Below are 12,668 nucleotides of genomic sequence, written 5' to 3' on the forward strand. Positions count from 1 at the left end.
ATTTCTCTTTCTGTGGTTTCCATTACCTTCAGTCTGATGTGGTCTGAAATATTAAATGGAAAATTCCATAAATAAATAACTTATAAGTTGTAAATTGCCACGGTTCTGAGTAGCATGTTGAAATCTTGTGCTGTCCAGCTCCACCCAATCTGGGATGTGAATAATCCCTTTGTCCAGTGCGTGGACATTGCATACACTACTGCCCATTAATCACTTAGTAGCTGTCTTTATTATCAGCTTGACTGTCACAGTATCACAGTGCTTACGTTCATGACTAAGTAATGGCCCCAAAGTGCAAAAATTAGAATATGCCAAAAAGAAGCCAAAAAGTGCTTCCTTTAAGTGAAAAGGTGAGTACAGTGCAATAAGATATTTTGAGAGAGAGACCACATTCACATATTTTATTTATATCACATATTTTTATTACAGTTATAATAGAGTTCCAATGCACAAAATCCATGTAAGAGTTAGCTCTCACAGCCCTGGCTGCCTCACGGCCCCGAGGCCCCACCAGCTGCCCAATGATCGTTCCAGAAGATCGTTCTGGTCTAATTAGGACATTAACTCTTCATTATATAGGATCATTATAATTGTTCTATTTTATCAGTAGCGATTATTGTTAATCTCTTATTGTGTCTAATTTATAAATAAAATTTTATCATAAGTATGTATAATACACATAGTATATATTATATATTGGTACTATTCTCTGCTTCAGACATCCACTGGGGATGTGGGGTGTCTTAGGACTTATTTCCCGAGGATAAGGGAGGATTACTGTATGTGATTTTGACCAAGTTACTTAATCATTCTCTACCTCAGTTTTCCCAATTGTGAAATGGGGCTGAAATATTTAGTGTGACTATGTGTTGATAAACTACAGCATTAATATATTTATACATGTAAAGCACATAAATGATGTCTAGCACATACCAAGTGTACAACAATGCTGTTATTTGAATGTGTGGGTTAAAAATAGATGTGCTAAAAATAAATAAATAGATGTGCTAATTTCTGCTGTAATTAACAAAAACTGATTTCCCTTCCTGGATTCTTCCCTGCATATACAGAGGTGGGCAGAAATAAATTTATAGTTGTAATACAATTATTAAAAAAAATAATACAAGAATAAACTGTTTAGCATATGCACAACTGTAAACCTACTTTTGCCTACTCCTGTAGGTCCATGTAGATACTTTTGGGGGTGAACAGCTAACAGTTGGAAACTATAAAAATTCTGTGTATGGATCTTGTATTCATAACTTTGCTGAACTTGTTTATTAGTTCTAATAGTTTTCTGATAGGTTCCTTATGATTTTCTATATATAAAATCATGCCATCTGTGAATAGAGATATTTTTACTTTTTTATTTTGGATGTCATGTCATTTATTACCTTTCTTGGGCCTTATTTTCTTTACTGCCTAGAACTTCCAGCACTGTGTTGAACAAGAGTGGTGAGAGTGGCCATCCCTAATTTGTATTACTAATCTGAAGGAAAAAGCATTCAGTCTTTTGAATTAAGTATGATCTTACTTGATATTTTGTAGATGGCTTTTATCAAGTTGAAGGAGTTTGATAGTTTATTCAAACTTGTTGAATTGCCTTTACTATGAAAGGATGTGGACTTTTTAAAAATTTAATCTTTATTGTTCAGATTATTACAATTGTTCCTCCTTTTCCCTCCATAGCTCCCCTCCAGCCAGTTCTCACCCCACCCCTCTGCCCTTACCCACCCCACTCTCCTCATCCATAGATGCACAATTTTTGTCCAGTCTTTCCTGCACCCCCACACCCTTTTCACCCCAAGAATTGTCAGTCAACTCCTTTCTATGCCCCTGATTCTATTATATTCACCAGTTTATTCTGTTCATCAGATCTTTTTATTCACTTGATTTTTAGATTCACTTGTTGATAGATATGTATTTTTTGTTCATAATTTTAATCGTAACTTTTTCTTCTTCCTTCTCTTCTTAAAGAATACCTTTCAGCATTTCATATAATACTGGTTTGGCGGTGATGAACTCCTTTAGCTTTTTCTTATTTGTGAAGCTCTTTATCTGACCTTCAATTCTGAATAATATCTTTGCTGGGTAGAGTACTCTCGGTTGTAGGTTCTTGCTATTGATCACTTTGAATATTTCTTGCCACTCCTGTTTGGCCTGCATAGTTTCTGTTGAGAAATCAGCTGACAATCATATGGGTGCTCCCTTGTAGGTAACTAACTGTTTTTCTCTTGCTAATTTTAATATTCTCTCTTTGTCTTTTGCTCTTGGCATTTTAATTATGATGTGCCTTGGTGTGGTTCTCTTTGAATTACTTTTGTTTGGGGTTCTGTGTGCTTCCTGTACTTGTAAGTCTATTTCTTTTACCAGATGGGGAAAGTTTTCAGTCATTATTTCTTCAAATAGGTTTTCAGTATCTTGCTCTCTCCTCTCTGGCACCCCAATAATTCAGATGTTGGTACGCTTATAGTTGTCCCAGAGGTTCCTTACACTATCTTCATATTTTTGGATTCTGTTTTTTTTTTTTCTTTTCCAGTTGGGTGTTTTTTGCTTCTTTGTATTTCAAAAGTTTATCTTGATTCTTGCAATCATTTTGTCTGCTGTTGGATCTCTGTATATTATTTTTTTATTTTAGTCCGTGTATGTTTAAGTTCTAGTTGGTCCTTTTTCATATTCTCGAGGGTCTCACTAAATTTATCAGCCTTTTCTATGAAATTCTTGAAAAACCTTATAACCATGGTTTTGAACTCTATATCCAGTTGTTTGCTTTTTCTCCATTTCTTTCATTTGTGACCTGTTTTTCTGTCTCTGCATTTTGGCTGCTTCCCTGAGTTGATAGAGTGGCTTTGTGTGCTAGGTGTTCTATAGGGCCCAGTAGCTCAGCCTCCCCAGTTACCTTAAGTGGACACTCTTGGTGTACCCCATTGTGGGCTGTGGGCACAGTCTTGTTGTAGTTAAGACTTGATTGTTGTTGGTATCAATGGGAAGAATTGACCTCCAGGCCAGTTGGCTGTGAGGATCATCTGTGTCTATGATGTGAGAACTTCTGTGCTGGAGACACCCTTATGAGGCAAGACTTGCTTCAGTAGGGCTTTTGTGCTCCCTGAGTCTGCCCGGTTTTGGCCCAAGATAGTTTTTGGAAGAGGGTGTTTAGGGTCTAATTGGCCATATAAGGGACTAAGAAGGCCTCTTTCCAGGCAGAGTTGCGGAATTGATAGTTGTAGTAGTGAGCTATACTGTACTTGGAAAAACTAGTTTATTTTTTAAAATATATATTTCTATTGATACCTAGAGCAGAAGGAAGGAAGAGGGAGAGAGAAACATCAATGTAAAAGTGGAACATCGACTGGCTGCCTCCTGCACCCCCCAACCTCCCAGGGATATAACCACAAGCAGGGCTAGGAATCAAACCAGTGACCTCTTGGTGGCATGAAACAACACTCAACCAACTGAGTCTTGCTGATAAGAGTGAAAAAACTCATTTTTAAAAAATTTAACTTATTTACTGTTGAAATTATTATATATGTTTCATTTCCCCTCCCCCTCTATTGTCTACCTGGCTGCTCCCACCCCCCAGCACATGCCTTCACCCCCTACTGTCTGTAATGGTTATGCTTATATGCATGCATACAGTCCTTTGGTTGATTTCTTACCCATCCTCTCCTACCTTCCCCTATCTTCCCTTACCTTCCCTCTGAGATTTGATGGTCTCTTTGATGTTTCTACTACTCTGGATATATTTTTGTTCATCAGTTTATGTTGTTAATTATATTCCACAAAGGAATGAGGTCATGAGATATTTATCTTTCCTGACTGGCTTATTTCACTTAGCATAATGATCTCCAGGTCCATCCATGCTGTTGCAGATGGTAAGAGTTGTTTATTTTTTTACAGCAGCATAGTATACTATTGTATAGATGTGCTACTGTTTTGTAATCCACTCATCTGCTGGTGGGCACTTAGGCTGTTTCCAAATCTTAGTTATTGTAAATTGTGCTGCTATGAACATAGGGGTGCATATATCCTTCCTGATTTGTCTTTCTGTTTTGTTGGGATATATTCCTAGAAGTAGGATCACTGGGTCAAATGGGAGTTACATTTTTAATTTTTTGAGGAAAGTCCATACTGTTTTCCACAGTGGCTGCACCACTCTGCATTCCCACCAGCAGTGCACAGGGTTCCTTTTTCTCCACAGCATTTGTCGTTTCTTGATTTGTTGATGATAGCCATTCTAACAGATGTGAGATGGTACTTCATTGTGGTTTTGATTTGCATCTCTCGGATGATTAGTGACTTTGAGCATGGTTTCATATGTCTCTTGGCTTTCTGAATGTCCACTTTTGAGAAGTGTCTATGTAGGTCCTTTGCCTATTTTTTTTTATTGGGTTATCTTCCTTTTGTTAAGTTGTATGAGTTCCCTATAAAATTTAGAGATAAAAACCCCTATTAGATGTCACATTGGCAAATAAGTTCTTCCATGAAGTGGGCTTTCTTGTTATTTTGTTGATAATCCTTTTTCTGTGCAGGAGCTTTTTATTTTCTCCTTAGTTTCTATTGTCCTAGGAGATATGTCAGTAAGCATATTGCTATGAGGCATGTAGTATTGGAAGTGCTAGCCAAGAAGAAGAAACAAAAGGTATCCAAATTGGAAAAGAAGTAAAACTGTCATTATTCATAAAAAAAAACCCTAAAGACTCCATCAAAAAACTATTAGATTTAATAAATAAATTCGGCAACATAGCAGGATACAAAATTAACACCCAGAAATCTGCAGCATTTTTATACACTGATAATGAACTCACAGAAAGAGAAACTAAAAGAACAATCCCATTTACTATTGCAACAAAAAAATTAAGATACCTATGAATAAACTTAACTAAGGAGGTAAAAGACCTGTACTCAGAAAACTACAGGACACTGAAAAAAAAAATAGATAAAGGAAGATATAAACAAGTGGAAGAATATACCATGTTCATGGATTGGTAGAATCAACATCATTAAAATGTCCATACTACCCAAAACAATCAATATATTCAATGTAATCTCCATTAAAATACCAATGGCATATTTCACAGACCTAGAACAAATTCTCAAAAAATATGGAATAAAAAAACAACAACAACAACCCCGCATAGACACAGCAATCCGGAGAAAGAAGAACAAAGTTGGAGGGATCACAATAGCAGATATCAAGCTATATTACCAAGCCAATGTTCTCAAAATGGCCTAGAACTGGCACAAGAACAGAGGTATAGACCAATGGAACAGAACAGAACCAAGAAACAAACCCAAGCAATTATGCTCAATTAATATTTGACAAAGAAGGCAAGAGTATACAATGGAGACAAGACAATCTTCAATGAATGTTGTTGGGGAAATTGGACAGATACCTGCAAAAAAAAAAAAAAAAAAAAAAAAAAAAAAAAAAAAAAAAGAAGAAGAAGAAGAAGAAAGAAATAAAGAACGAAACTAGACCACCAACTTACACCATACACAAAAATAAACTCAAAATGGGTAAAGAACTTAGGATGGGAAACCATAAAAATCTTAGAAGCATCCATAGGCAGCAAAATGTCAGGAAAAAAAATTCATTTTTACATTTCTATGGAAATCAGTGATATAGACCCAGATATCTGGGTTAAGAAGCAAGCAAAGGAAAGAAGAGTACAAAGATATAAGAAGATCATTTTTTCTGTACAATCTGGTATTTATTACTACTTTGGTCAGAGAAATCCAAAGTTCACTATCCTGGAGGGATTCTGGAATTCCAGGCTGTTTTTGAGACTGCAGGCTGAATGGCCTCAGCTTGTCATACTGGATGAGGTTTGCCCAAACAGCAGACCTAAAGCTGCATCAGCGAAGATGCTAAAAACCCTTTTCTTCTAGCTGGGACCAGTGGGTGAGATACTGATATCATCAGGAAAGCTGTACAGTTCCAGGATTTGCTCTATGGAATAGGTATCAGGGAACAAAGCAGGAACTGAGGGCTCCAGCCTCTCCAGCTGAGGATCTTGCATTTGGACATCACTTGTGGGACTCTCGGTGATGACAGGGTCCCATGCCAAACTGGAAGGGCCTACGGGGTGAGGTGGAAGAGAGCTATGGGAATCGGAGACTACAGGGGGGAAATAATAAGGACTGGTTGCTGTTGTGGGTGCGGTGGGCACATTCTTGGCTAGAAGAATCTGACTTGGTTGCTTTAGTGATAGCTGCTGCTGCTGCTGCTGCTTCCTTAATTTGACTCGTTGGTTTCTGAACCAAGTCTGAAAGTTGGGGAACAGAAGGAATTTCAGTCTGTTAATGGAGGAGCTTGAAAATTCTCAAGGGTGAGAAAGGCCAGCTTATAACCCTCACATCTTCTCCAAGTCACCATGACACTGACTTCTGAGAGAGCAGATATGGACATGAGTGGGGCCAGTAGGGGGAACAGTGAGGGATCAGGGCTGGGACCCCAGGAAAAAAAAGGGAAAGAAAGGTGGGTATGTTCAGAGGTTGTGTTGGGGCTTCAAAGAAAGGGTCCTGAAGTCTAGAGAAGAGAAGCTAGTGCAGGGATCTAGGAGGATGTAGGGGATTTGAACTAAAGGACTTTTAAGGATTATTTAGAAGGCCTCTACAGAAAACAATAGTCTGAAAATTGGGGGAGGGAGTGCATAGCAAACTCAGAGGTTGGGAGCAGTTATTTACTTGTTGATAGTTTTGTGAACAAACAGATTGCAGAGTTCTGCTTGGAAATACTCTAAATGAGGAGTATGAGAGCCCTTTCTCTATTTGAGCTCTATAGTACAGTTCAGTACTAGCTAGGTACTCAATAAATGCGATATTATTATTGTGCTATGGAGGGAATTTCTAGGCTGAATAGAATGTGGTTTGGATGGAGGTACCAAACAGACCTCAGGAGATCACACAGACCTTTATTGTTGACTCCGGTGGGTAGAGTTCCAAGGCAAGTTCCTTCTGGAGACTTTTATCTGGAAACCTGTTGCAGTTAAATTGAACTTCCAACTGTTCATGCTGCATGCACCTGAATGAGGTATGTTTTTGGCACTTCTTCCATGTTTCTGTAGAGCAGAGATGGAGAGGGAGTGGTTACACTGACACTACCTTCTTTTCTCAAAACCTTCCTGAAACCACAGCCATGAATCTCCCATGACTTCCCTCCAGCCAGGCTTAGAATCCAAGCCACTGAGATCCCAGGCCTTGTCTCTAGGAGGTAGAGCCCCATGTCACAGTGCTCTCCGTCTTGTTCTGAGATTTAGTTAGTCTCTGCTAGGAAATGTTGCCTCTTCATTTAAAAAATATATATATATTTTAGAGAGAGGAAGAGAGAGGGATAGAGAATTAGAAACATCAATGAGAGAAAAACATCGACCAGCTGCTTCTTGCACACCCTGTACTGGGGATATGCCCACAACCAAGGTTCATGCCCTTGACCAGAATCAAACCTGGGACCTGATTTCAGTCCACAGGCCGACGCTCTATCCACTGAGCCAAACCGGTTTCGGCCCATTTCATTTTTCTTGGTACCCAGTCTGTTTGCTCTGGAAACTGGCTCCCTTGAGTTTCAGTTTGCCTTACACTCAAAACAGAACATCCAAATTCCTAATCCTAACTTCTAATCCTAACTCTCATCCCTTACCCTAACTCTATCTCCTAACCCTAACCCTAACTCCTCTTACCCTACCTCTATCTCCTAACCCTAACCCTATCCCTAACATTATCTTCTAACCCTAACCCTAACCCTTTAATCTCTCTCCTTTAAGCTTTTGAATCCTTTTTGACCACTTAAACCCCTCAGTCTGCACCACTATCCCAGCAGCCCTGCTTACCAGTGAGTCCCTTCGGAGTGCCCATTTTCAAGCCTGCTGGAGGTCTCTCTCTGAAAATGCAGTTCCTTTAGTGTCTTCTTGTAGTGAAATGCCATGCATTTAAATGTAAAACTTTATACAATCAGACCCTTGCTCCACCCAGACCCGCTCCTAATGTTCCTCCCTCCCTTCATTCATTCAGTCAGTCATTTATTTACTCAATAAAAGTATGCTTAGAGAATAATATAACTTGCTGGAAATAGAGTCACTTTTCTTTTTATGCTCAAACTACCTATCTTTGACCAACCCTTTAAGCTGACTCCTCATCCTTTTGATACCATCACCTCTTTATTTTACTTTTACACTGGCCTGTTGTCGAATCTCTTTAAAACAAATCCAATTGAGAATTTAAAAATTGGATTAAGTTTATGTTTATATTTAGTAGGATAATGATTACCCCCACACCAGGAGGGTAAGTAGAAGCTGGGAGGAGGGGGAAAAGAGAGGAGAAATGATAGATATCTATAATACTATCAACAATAAAAAGTATATTTTAAAGTGAGAAAAAAAAATCACCCTAGCTGGTTTTGCTAAGTAGATAGAGTGTTGGCCTATGGACTGAAAGGTCCAGAGTTTGATTCCAGTCAAGGGCATATGCCTGGGTTGTGGGCTCAATACCCAGTAAGGTAAGGTGACCAGACGTCCCGCTTTTGGCGGGACAGTCCCGATTTTTAACTATTTGTCCCGCATCCCGCGGCATTTTAAAAAAGTTCTGATTTTTGGAAAAAATGCACGACAAGCTAGGGAATGGCGTGAGAATGGGAAGGGAATATACGGTTTTCGGCAGCCATGTAGCTATTTAGCCAGGATATGAGTTTTATATTATTTTAATTAATTTTATAATGTTAAACATTAATAATAACAAATAATTGTTGAGAACTGATTATTGAGAACTGCTTATCAAAGTTCGAATTGTTGATCAGTTGTTAGAATTCGACCACCATTGTTTGGATTTAATAAACAATGGCATTTTTTGGCATTGGCAATGACGAAAACATTTTGTAACTGTCTTTCAGACGATACACATCATACTGCATGCTAGTAAACTAGTTAAACAAGTGATGTCATTACAAATCAGCTATTTAGATAATTTAGGTAAGTAATGTATTTATTTATTTTATAAATACATAAATTTTCTTGAATTTAGCAGACAGTACTCGTATTACTTATATTTTATAGTGATGGCAAAATGTCTAGCGCCAGCCTTGAAAGTGACATTTACAACTATACATAATTTTTAAAAATTTATTATATTTGTAAATTGTACTTATGTTGAAATTTTTAAAAAATATAATACTATTTTTGTTTTCTATGAAAATTTCTGTTGCTCCATATAGACCACATTTTTAATGAAGAACCCTCTCTTCCCCCTCCCCCTCCCGGTCAACGGTGTCCCGCTTTACCAATGTTAAAATCTGGTCACCTCACCCTACAAACCAAGAGGTCACGGTTCAATTCCCGGTCACGGTATATGCCCAAGTTGGGGGCTCAATCCTTAGTGAGGGGCTGCTAGTAGAGGGTGTGCAGGAGGCAGCCGATCAGTGATTCTCTCTTATCGTTGATGTTTACATCACTCCTCCTTTCCTCTCTGAAAGCAATATTAGAACATTTCAATATAATTTTCTTTGAATAGTATTTATTATGTGATGGTCAGAGTTCTAAGCACTATATATATATATATACACACACACACACACACACACACACACACACACACACACACAAACGTATTTTCCGGCGTATAAGACGACTTTTGAAAAGAAAAAAAAGTCAACCGAAAGTCAGGGGCAAAAGACCAAAATTGCACAAAAATTACCTGCAGATCTTGACGGCAAAGTAAGTCTTTTCTTTGAAGTGGGGGGTAATCTTACACAGTGAATATAGGCCTAAACCTATGTTTTAACTGTAAAATTAGGGCGTCGTCTTATACGCCAGAAAATACAGTGTGTGTGTGTGTGTGTGTGTGTGTGTGTGTGTGTGTGTGTATATATATTGACTTATTTAATGCTCACAATAAGCAAATAGGTTGTTACTATTATGATCCTCATTGTATAGAAGAAGAAAAGGAAGCACAAAGGAGCATGTTGCCCAAGATCACACACCTAGGAAGTCTTCAAACTGGACTGATAGACTCTGGAATGCATTGACCCCATGCTGTACTGCATCTAAGAAAGTTTGTCCATGTTTACAATCTAAATTAGAATTCCTTGATTTCTATGATTGCACTGTTCATTTCTGCCTAAACAGTACAATTTAAATTAAGCCTTTTCCAGGTAGCGCAGTTGGTTAGGGAGTCTTCCGGACACACCAAAGGTGTGGGTTTGATCTTAAATCATGCCACAAACAAGAAACTAACCGCTACCTGGCCAGTTTAGCTCAGTGGTTAGAGCATTAGCCCGCTGACTGAATGGTCCCTGGTTGGACTTCAGTCAAGGGCAAGTACCTGGGTTGTAGGTTTGATCTGGATCCTCTCCCTGCTTGGAGTGTGGAAGGCAACACATCCATGTATCTCTCTCATATTAATGTTTCTCTCTCTTATTTTTCCTCCTCCCACTCTCTTTAAAAATCAATTGAAAAGAGGGTGAACAAAACAAAGGAAGCAACCACTGAAAGTGTAAATAAGTGGAACAACAAACTAATTCTCTCTCAAAAAAGATTTTTTAAATTATTAAAAAATAAAGAAATTAATTAATTAGTTTAATGCCTATCTCCTTCTCTAGGCTCTTTCTCTTTGAGAGCAGGAGCCATATCATATCATTTCCCTCCCAGATATACACAGTGCCCAGGACACAGTAGATGGTCAATAAATAGTTAAGTGAATGAATGTATAAAAGGTATAATAACTAGGGAAAATCTTTTACTTTATGGAGTAACATCCCCATCTTGTGGAATTTTAGAATATTGCCATTAAAAATTATTTAAAAAATTAAAATTTTTATTTATTGATTTGAGTAAGAGAAATGAGACTTATTTATGTATTCAGTAGTTGCTTCTTGTATGTGCCCTGACCAGAGATGGAATCTCAACCTTGTCCTATGGGGACAATGCTGAAATCAACTGAGTACCCGGCTGGGCAAAAGTAAATGAATAAATAAATTATTTTAATAGGGTATTTTTTCACAGAAGAATTGACACTCAAGTGGTATTTCGCAGTCTTGTTTTAGAGTCTTATTTGTTGGACTGGCCCTTTTGAGATGTGCTATATTTTGTCTGCTTAGGTTTGCTTGGTGAAACCAATTTTGCAACTAGGTAATGAGCCAGCAGCAATTTACATCCAGAGCTCATTTGATTCTACCTTGCCAATATGTGGCAAGGTAGAATCCATTAACAAACTCTTGGATCTCAATGAACGTTAAGGCACACGCAGGTCCTTTCCTAGTGTTAATGTAAAAAAACCATTGAAACCTGTAAAGAATTTTTGTGAGTTTATTTGAGTCAAACTCTTGACACATGTTGGGAAGCAGAACCTCAAGGAATTGAGATAATGCTCCGGAGAATGGCAAGAATGGCAGGTTACATTTGTATTTATACATTGCAATCAAAGAAGGGACATAAGTGGGTTAAATAAAGTTCATTGGTGATAGATTAAGCAGGTGGGATAAAGCAAAGTGGGGCAGGGGATGGAGGAGGGGCTGGGATTGGATAAAAAAGTAAAATGACACATACTTAGGTGGGTGCAGGAACAATTAACATGATAATGAAGGAATTTGTGGTATTTGTCCTGGCTCCCACCCTGTTTGGTTGTGCCCCAGGGACTCCAGAAAAAGGAAAGTTACAAGTTATCCAGACATTTCAAGGAAAGGTATGTTATCATAGATGCAAAAAGACAGATAGGCTCAGTTAAGGTAAAGGTTGATCTTGTTATTGAAGATACCAGCCTAAGAGGTGACTACACATCATAACTGCGGTTAGTTAAAGTTTAATTTCAGACCATCCTTTGTGGTTCCCTTAGGTCTCTGAGTTTGCAAGACCCGCTGTGCAGGCTGAGCTTGTCAGGTCAGCATGTAGTCCCTTTCGTCCACACTTGCAGCGTTCATACAGCCCTCTAAGGGGTTTATTGGCCAACAGTCCTCAGCTCCCCATCACGTTGAACCCAGTGTGCGATGGATACAGTGGCATTGTGTACAGAAATAAAAAGAAAGATAAAGAAATAGCCCCTGCCCTGCTATCATACGCTAGAAGAGATGAACAAATTCCACACCATTAGAAATCTTAGGTTTTATTTGTATGGTTTGCATACATAATGTTTAATGATTTAAAAATATGTATACCGCCCAAACCGGTTTGGCTCAGTGGATAGAGAGTCGGCCTGCAGACTGAAAGGACTCAGGTTCCATTCCGATCAAGGGCATGTATGTACCTTGGTTGCGGGCATATTCCCAGGAGGGGGTGTGCAAGAGGCAGCTGATTGATGTTTCTCTCTCATAGACATTTCTAACTCTCTATTCCTCTCTCTTCCTCTCCGTAAAAAATCGATAAAATATATTTTAAAAAATAAAAATATGTATACCAATTTGTTAAGAGGACTTACTTCCCTTGACCTACCTATGATGGGCAGCTCATTTTATGAAGTAAGTAAACCTTGCTATTCAAACGAAATGGACGAAAACCTAACGTTTAGCCAGTCTGATTATACATGCAGATGACGTAGGCAAAGTCTTTTCCCCGCCTCTTCTAACCCACACCAGCCAATCACGGCGGCGGGAGGTCTGAGGCTGCAGCGAGGGCCGCTCCCTCCCCGCGACTCTATGGTCTCCCGGTGACTCTCCTTCCTGAGAACTCTGTGGTTCCGGGGCGGGC

The sequence above is a fragment of the Pipistrellus hanaki genome, assembly GCF_964339955.1.
Source record: "Pipistrellus hanaki genome assembly, chromosome: 2".
NCBI lineage: Eukaryota > Metazoa > Chordata > Mammalia > Chiroptera > Vespertilionidae > Pipistrellus > Pipistrellus hanaki.